The sequence below is a fragment of the Cryptomeria japonica genome, chromosome 10, assembly GCF_030272615.1.
Source record: "Cryptomeria japonica chromosome 10, Sugi_1.0, whole genome shotgun sequence".
NCBI lineage: Eukaryota > Viridiplantae > Streptophyta > Pinopsida > Cupressales > Cupressaceae > Cryptomeria > Cryptomeria japonica.
In genome coordinates this window covers 612,342,687-612,352,456 of record NC_081414.1, presented here as the reverse complement: position 1 = coordinate 612,352,456, position 9,770 = coordinate 612,342,687, and positions in this window count along the sequence as shown.

Genomic DNA, 9,770 nt, shown 5'->3' with positions numbered 1-9,770 from the left:
GGACTAACCAAGTTACTGAGAGGGGAGGGGTGAATCAATAACTCTTAAAACTTTTAACTCATTTATGTACTTGCATATATTAAACCATTCATTCATTTAATCTACTGCATGCATGAAAATATAATCACATAACACATAACACAAAGATTTGGTGACCCAGAAACCTTCCAAATAGAAAGTAAAACTGGGGTGGGGATGGTACCCACAAAACTTTGGTACTGCAGTAAAAGTTGGCCGGTTAAGGCTTACAATGATCACTTCTGATGATCTGCCCTGTTAGAAGCAAATTTGGACTGCTAGGTCCACCTTGTTAGAGGATTTACAAACATACAATGAAGTATGCACTCAGTTAAGAGATTTACATAAGACTGTTAAGTCTACCCGGTTAAAGGATTTACAAACTGATTCAACTGTTAGGATGAAACAGTAGATCTTGACTTACAACTTTATTGCTGATAAGATCCTTTGAGTATTTGATCTCCTTCTGAGATAGATATGTCGATTCTGCTCCTTTACTGACTCTGCGAAAATGTTCTGATCTGCTGCCTTAATGCAGTTTCTGCTCTGCTCTTTCTAATTTCGCATATTCATACATCTTACATACATTTACACATTACAGATTACAGATGGTATAATACATCACATATATATACCGTCCATAATTACATTTACATTTCATAAAGTTGGCCTCATACAAATTAATAACATAAACTCATTCTTAAGTCGGCCTTACATAGGTGAACAAAATATTACTGAGTCGGTAGATACTCGGTTCCTCAAGCTGGCTCAGTGATCTTCTGATACACGGCGTCCACTACAGTACTCGGCATCGTCATGCTCTCGGTAAGAGTAGAAGCTCGGTACATACTAGTCCCGAAGTGTAGCTTGGAACTCGGTAGCTGTGGTGACTCGGTAGATATAGTGTCACTCGGTAACCACTGGTAACTCGATAAGAACTGACTTCTCGGTTACTGTTGTTTGTCTCATATGCTCGGTAATAGTCTTACTGCTCGGTATGAACTGTTTAATCGGTAAGCTTTACCGAATGCTCGGTATAGGCTGTGGACTAAGTGATGAGCTCGGTAAGCATTCAAAATTGAATAAGTGTTTTCACTAAGTGTTATTCACTAATGACAAATATATCATTATTCCAACAATCTCCCCCTTTGGCATTAGTGACAAAAACACTTATGAGACAAAAATGAATCTGTCATGCTGACTTGATTCTTCAAAATTGATACCAATTGTAGATTGCTGTATATACCTATATATCTCACTGTACATAACTCCCCCATAGAATATACACATGATTCTATACTTATCTCTATACCAATTGTTATTTACATTCTCCCCTTGTCTCTAATAATATGTTCCATATTCTCCCCCTTTTTGACAATAATGCCAAAGAATAGATAACTCAAATAGAGATATTAAAGCGTGAGATAAACTCTGAGTGTACCTGTTTGATATGAGCCAAGGTATTATCCCAATTTCCTTGCAAAATTGTGCAAATAGACAATGCAACTTGAACTTTGGCTGATAGTTCAATTACATGCTCTGCAACTGAAAAATTGTTATCATGGATCAATGTTTTGGAATGTGTAATGTGTTTCTGCATTGTATCCATGTTAGGGAGGATCATATTCTGAATATCTAACAATGTAGACCGGATCCTTGCATCTTCCCTAAGCAATTCTGATTGCTTATCTGATAGGACTCTGATTTTTGAATGGTGAGTTGAGCTTGAGCTGGGGTCAAGCTGCAACTGTTGTGCACTTGCTTTCAGATCATCATCAACTTTCTTCAGTTGATCTCTGATTCCTTTTGTGAACTCGGTGACATCACATAACTTTGCAAAGAATGAAGTTACATTATTAAAAGAATTTTCTAACTTGGCCAAAATAGTGGTCAATTCTACTTGTTTTATTGCTATCTGCTGAGCAATGTGCTCAAGCACCTTGTTATCAAATTTCTTCTCGGTTCGTTCTATCAGTTTCTCTTCTCCTGATGAGTCCTCATTGAATCTATTCATAGCCTCTTCGAGTTGTAGCAAAATGTGTTGAGAGGGATCAACTTTTATGCCTAAGGCATCTGTAAGAATGGTCTTTGCACCATTTATGATGTTGAATTCCCTGTCTCTCTCACTTCTTAATTGTTTTTTTTTGCTTTCTGTTCTAACATCTGGCTGATCAATCTCATTTCATCAATTGATGCAGTATTGAGGTCTATTTGTGGTATGACAATCTCTTTATCCAGATCTATATCTTCGTCTATAGCCTTGCCGGTAAGCAGAAGTTTTAAAGGTGTCTTTTGTATTACTTCTATGCTTACTACCTTATCTTTTGATGTAGTTACAATGGTTGATAAGGTTGGACTAGCTATTATAACTGGAATAGGAAGACTCATGGATGTACCGACTATTTCCAAAATTAATGTACATGCAGGAGTGCTGATAGGTGCAAAAGAATGTGTCAAAACTGGAGAGGTTGCAAAACTTACTATACATGCTGCAGGAGAGGTTGTGATCTCGGTGACTGAAGAAATCACTTGTTGCTCGGTAGAAGCAACACTCTGCATCCCAGTAGATAATGACATGCTCTGCAGCTCGGTGGATGAGGTAACTATTGGAGTCTGGAGCTGAGAGGTGATTGGCAAGGATTGAGCAATAGATGTAGCTACAGTGCTCACAATCCTGCTGGTTGAAGCTGATGATGCAACGCCTTTCTGCGGTGAGTGAGGAAGAGATGCAATGACTTTTGCTGCTACCTGTTCAGGATCATCTTCTTCATCACCTATTATCACCGTGTCACCTTCTTCTTCTTCACTTATGATTACCGTGTCTCCTTCTTCCTCAACTGCTTCTTCTTCTTCCTTCTCCTCTTCATCCTCTTCATCCTCTTCTTTTTCACCCTCAGTTGTTACCGTGGGGTCAGATGGCATTGGCAGATTATATATCCTTTTCCACACAATTGTGGCATTATTTACTATTGTTTCTATCTGCTTGGAGAGAACTAAGAAGGTATGAAACGTAAGTGTCATTTGGTGTTCATTCTCCTTTAATGCCTCTTTAACTTCTTTGTATGGCAGGTTTGGTAACAACTGTTTTAAGGTTTGTGCATAAATGTCTTTGACAGTTTGCACTGCTGAAGTCCATCTTGGTCTAATCCTGACTAGAAGCTCATTTGGAATTTGAGAGCTGATATCATCTGGAGTATATTTCCATTTTCCCATTTTATTCAGTAAAAGCTCCTCGATCTGCATCTTTTCTGCATCTGATCTCTTTTCATACCTCAGTGCCTTGAAGTTAGACATGCTAGATCCTTGTTCCAACTACTTCAATTTTTCTTCGAAGGTAGGAGGGGGTCTCCTGAATAGAATTTCACTTTCTTTCTGCCCTTTTCTGGTTTTCCTTGTGAACACTGCAGTTTTAGGTTTGGGCTTTGTGATTACTACTTTGCCTTTCTTCTTTGATGTTTCTGTTTCCTCCTCTGATTCCTCTTCTGATTCCTCTGTTTTAGCTGCCTTCCTCTTGGTACTGGTGGTGGCCTTTGGAAGCTTGTTTTCAAGCTCAATTCTGGCTTTGGCCTCATCATAAGTGCCAAATGCAGGGGTGTTGGGAATGGCTGGCTCATTTATCAGGGCTTCTATTATATCCCTTGCTTCATCTATGTTAATTTCATAGGGTAATGGTTTTACCCATGCCACTCGGGGTATGGCTGCCTGGATGTAAACTTTATCACAGTCTACCATGAAGCATATATCATCTTTGAAATCTTTTACCAATTTAGGAGGAATCCTGAACCTGTTGTTCATTTTGTCCTTAAATTCTTCAAAATAATTATCCATTACTGTCTCAAAATTCTGACCTATTTCTGCTATAAACTCATTTATTTGATACAAAATTGGAGTATCCTTCCTCCATACTACCGTGCCTTTAGAAGGGAAAAAGTTTTGTACATAGAAAAATATACAAATCAACAAAGAACCAAATTTACATGGATTATTCTTTGATGTCCTTATACTGTCCATGTTCTTGTTGAATTGTTGTAGTAATACCTCTGCTAGGTCAAAATCCATGTTTTTCTTTACTACCTTGTAGGCAAGGTCTACCACCTCACATGCCACACTATTTAGCCTACTGGAACTATACAGCTTATATGCAATGATAATAATACCAAATTTAAGTTCAACATCAGATACATTGTTAATTTTCATTCCTCTGCCATCCCACTCGGCTTGAGTTAACTCCTGCAGTTCGTCCCGACCTAGGGTTTTGGTGGATTTTGCTCTGTCTAACATCGGTAATCCTGTGATTCTATGAATCATCTTCTTTGTTATTAAGATAGGTTGATCTAACCAAAGTTGCCCATCATGTACACGGCTCAATACATACCTAATCCATTTTACTTGAAAGTTTCTTGGTAGGTGTGGGATATGGGTCAAGCCTTTGATTTCCAAATGTCTATGCTTGGGTTTCAGGGTTTTGTCAACACATAGCTGATCTAGGGCATTGTCCATTTCCAAAGTCCCTAACTCTTGAATAGTGCATTTGAAATGAGTACAAATGTCATTGATGAGAAGTACCTTGGAAGGAATTCTGGACTGTGCTCCACTTGGGTCGAGTGATTCTGCGATCGCTGGAACGAATTTGAAGTTCGGCGCTGTCCATTTAACTCCTTTCACTAACATATTGGAAGTCTTCTTCGCCTTGCTCCTGCTGGTTGTGCTAGTAGAAGTCATTGCTGAATAACCTGAGTTCCTTTTAGATTCTTCGCTGCAAATTCGTCTTAAATCTCCTTAAGCACTTTGAAAACCTAAGCTCTTCGAATGTCGAATAACGCGGTGAAGAATGAAGTTGATTATGCCCTTTTTATTAAAATTCTGTCATTAATGCTCGATAAGTGGGTAGGTGAGATGACTTAGCGATTGCTCGGTAAGACTGACCTAACTCGGTAAGGCCTGCAGTTTTACCATGCTCGGTAACATTCAACTCGGTAAGTGACTTTTCTGTATGTATCGGAAATACTGATTTCGTCGATTATGCTTTTGTATTTTAGAACTGCTTATGGTAAGGCTTTGAAGATGTAGTTCCTTATCTTCTTTAATGGATCTAATTTGTAATGGTGGGGTCACCCAATTCTTGAGTGACAGGACCATTGCTTGAATTATCCTACTCGGTAGATTTAGGAACCCACTGCTGTCTCATCTGTTTCCGAATGTTGTCAGCTTTAGCTTTCTTTTCATCTTCAATCTTCTTTGTGTTCATGCAGTTCTTGGCTATATGTCCGAGTTCAGTGCATGTATAACATCTTATGGTTGTATCTTTCTTCCTTAGATGATGCCTTGTACAATTCAACCCAATGTGTCCATATTCTCCACAATAATGACATCTGCACCAGGTATTGTAATCCCAACCAAATATTGCTTTGACAATTTGTTCTGCTGGAGTAAATATCTTTGTTCTACATTCTGATGCTTTGTGACCTTGTTTCTTGCATTTGTGACATTTGCCTTCAAATTTTGGTTTCTCCTTGCATTCACTAGCCTTGTGACCATGCTGATTACAGTTGTAGCATTTGCCTTTGAATCTTGTCTTTCCATTGCTCCAACATTTGTTTGATGTGTGACCTGTCTTACCACAGTAATTACATGTAGGTCTTTGATTTCTTTGGCTACCTTTCTCGGAAGATTCACCTTCTTCATTGTAACCAAGACTGGCTTTACCTTTTTGTTTGTGAAGATTTTGCTCATTTGATTGATCCAAGTCTGTTTGAGATTTCATCATCCTTTCATTTGCTTGCTTTTGAATATCTAGCTCATTTTTTAAACTTTCATTCTATTGTTTGAGAATTCTGATCTCTTCATTTGCATTGGAGAGTTGCTCGGTGAGATCTTCATGCTGTACAATTTCATTGCTTCTTCCTTCTATTTCATTTTGCATTTTATTCCTTTGTTCCAGGATTTCACAAAATCTTGCAGACTGAATTTCCTGTTCTCTTCTTAGCATCCTTACTTCTTTTTGCAGTAATCCATTCTTTTCTAGGAGTTCTTTGATTGCATTGTTTGCTTCATCTACTTCATTTGAACTACTTGTAGGAAAGAGATCTTCAATTTTTGTTTCAACATACTCATGATCATTTATTTCTTTTGCTAGTTCCTTTCTTCTTTTTAGGGATTGGGAAAGATGTTCTCTTGCTTCTTTGAGTTGAGCAATGGCCATTTCCAAATCTAGCTTTTCATTCTCAATAGCTTTGTCAAGTCTGAATATCTCCATTGTCTTGATCTTTTCTCAAGCTGTTAAACTTTTACTCTGAGAACCATAATGCTCTGATACCAATTGTTGAAAATATTCAGGACTAACCAAGTTACTGAGAGGGGAGGGGTGAATCAATAACTCTTAAAACTTTTAACTCATTTCTGTACTTGCATATATTAAACCATTCATTCATTTAATCTACTGCATGCATGAAAATATAATCACATAACACATAACACAAAGATTTGGTGACCCAGAAACCTTCCAAATAGAAAGTAAAACTGGGGTGGGGATGGTACCCACAAAACTTTGGTACTGCAGTAAAAGTTGGCCGGTTAAGGCTTACAATGATCACTTCTGATGATCTGCCCTGTTAGAAGCAAATTTGGACTGCTAGGTCCACCTTGTTAGAGGATTTACAAACATACAATGAAGTATGCACTCGGTTAAGAGATTTACATAAGATTGTTAAGTCTACCCGGTTAAAGGATTTACAAACTGATTCAACTGTTAGGATGAAACAGTAGATCTTGACTTACAACTTTATTGCTGATAAGATCCTTTGAGTATTTGATCTCCTTCTGAGATAGATATGTCGATTCTGCTCCTTTACTGACTCTGCGAAAATGTTCTGATCTGCTGCCTTAATGCAGTTTCTGCTCTGCTCTTTCTAATTTCGCATATTCATACATCTTACATACATTTACACATTACAGATTACAGATGGTATAATACATCACATATATATACCGTCCATAATTACATTTACATTTCATAAAGTTGGCCTCATACAAATTAATAACATAAACTCATTCTTAAGTCGGCCTTACATAGGTGAACAAAATATTACTGAGTCGGTAGATACTTGGTTCCTCAAGCTGGCTCGGTGATCTTCTGATACACGGCGTCCACTACAGTACTCGGCATCGTCATGCTCTCGGTAAGAGTAGAAGCTCGGTACATACTAGTCCCGAAGTGTAGCTTGGAACTCGGTAGCTGTGGTGACTCGGTAGATATAGTGTCACTCGGTAACCACTGGTAACTCGGTAAGAACTGACTTCTCGGTTACTGCTGTTTGTCTCATATGCTCGGTAATAGTCTTACTGCTCGGTATGAACTATTTAATCGGTAAGCTTTACCGAATGCTCGGTATAGGCTGTGGACTGAGTGATGAGCTCGGTAAGCATTCAAAATCAAATAAGTGTTTTCACTAAGTGTTATTCACTAATGACAAATATATCATTATTCCAACACAGTTACCATTGAATCTATAGGATCTAGGCTTATCATTTAGGAAATAAGGAAAATTGTTGTAAGCCTTACTCCTACACACATTTAAAGTATGTCCTTCTTTAAGACAGTTAAAGCAAATAGGTTTAAACTTTTGCTTACCTTTATCCGTTGATGTTCCAGCATTTGTACCAGAGGTCTCACCTTCCTCATGACTGGAATAACCAAGTCCATTGGTATTCTTGACCGGTTTGGCAAATTCAAGCATTTCCTTTGACTCAGAGAGTTCTTTGGAAATAGCAGCATTTGTTTCCAATAGGTTTTCATTCTCATAGATGGCAATGTTCAGTTCTCCTTGCTTGTCTTCCTTTTCCAATTTGCTTGCATGGAGTTGAGCAGTTAGGGCACTAATCTCTTGTTTCAGCTTATAGATCTCATGATCTCTTTCTTTCACCTGATCTCTAGCTTTCCTCTGGTTCTCAAGCTCTTGACACATCTGGATAGTCAGTCCTTCTAACTCCTTTCTCAGGTTGGCGTTTGATTCATTCAACTTATTTACTTCTACAATTAGAGCTTCCATGTCTGCTTCATCTGAAGAACTATTTTTAGATAGCTCCATCAGCTTTTCAACATGTTCTCTCCTTTTTGCTTGAGATGCCTTGTATTTGAAAATAAGATCATCATAGGCTTGCTCAGACTGAGTGAGCCAATGTGTAAGTTCCCTTATAGAGTATTCCACCACATCTCTTTTCGAGTGATTAAACTTATAGAAAGGTAGGCTCTGATACCAATTGATGAATACTAAGAGGGGGGGGGTGAATTAGTATACCAAAAACCTCTGCACTTAAACACTTTGCAAGACTAATAGTAAACTGGTAAAACAGTTTAGCAGACAAACTGGTTAACACACATGCAAACCAAATAGCTAGTAATGCATTCACCCACAGAAGCAAAAACACCATAACACAAGAGATTTTGACATGGAAACCTAGATGGGAAAAACCATGGTGAGATGGAACTCACAAGTAACTATCTGCAGAATAGGAACCAGGCTGGTTAAGGTTAGACCGGTTAAGGTATTACAATGTTCTTTACCAGAACAGATCCTGTTAGGAATCTCAATCTATATTAGAAGATAAGTCCTATTAAAGACTACCTTGCTAGAGGATTTTAGATCCACAAATGTGAACCACCTTGTTAGAGGATTTACAAAAGACTTTTAGGCCTATCTGATTAAGGGCTACAAACTTGTCAAAGATGTGAGTAATCAACAAGTGTTTGATCTAGCTAGTAGCACAGACTGCTTGGTTAGATCCTTGATAGCTTGTTCCTAATACACTCCAGCATTACTTCAGTCTTCTACACATTCATATTCTCTCCAACTCCTCAATCACCTTAAACCCTAGAAACAACATAAACTTTTGCTATATCCACATCAACAAACTAAAACCCTAGACATGATGTCCTTATAAAGGAATCTGATTTCATGTCGGTCCAATAGGATTACATAACAATTTCCTAGGTTCAATGAACCTGGACATACTTGGTACCATGACACAAAAAGGAACCATTTATGTGTCGGCACCAACAAACAATCGGTGGATGGTAACTCATCACAAAATGCCAGTTGGTAACTCATCATAGAGTATTACCGACTCATACAAAATGTCAGTTGCCGGTTTGACAAAAATGAAGACTGGTAAAAATGTGTCATGCCACTTTAATCCCTTGTACTGCTTGGTATCCACGAACCACTTGGGGTCAACATGCCGCTTCAGACCAGAAAACACATTCTACAAAACACCAATAGTCTAAAGACTATAATACAACATACCGATTGCAACAAATACCAGTTGTGCTCTAACTCATACATATAAAGGAGATCTCAATATAAGTGTCTATCCATCAATGACAATCAAAACATAAACATAAAAAATGCCAATAGGAAAAACACATCATCTTTTGGGGAGAGATTGTTACTCTCTGTATCTATATTTTGATGATCTCTTTTGGAGATTGTTGGTTTTCAGTTTTTGGGATTTCTGCTTTGGCACTTAGATGGTTTTTCAATCTTGTGTTGCCATCAATGCCAAAGGGGGAGATTGTTGGTATTTTGGATATGTTGATATGGTTTTTTCATTGATGTCAACACTTGAGAACACTTGGAGACCTTTGGTTATGTTCACTAGCATGTTCAGTGACTTGTGCACACTCACCTGTATATGGTTCATCAGCGGGTTATATTATTCACTGGCAATGAGGATGATCTGTTATCATCTAGAGA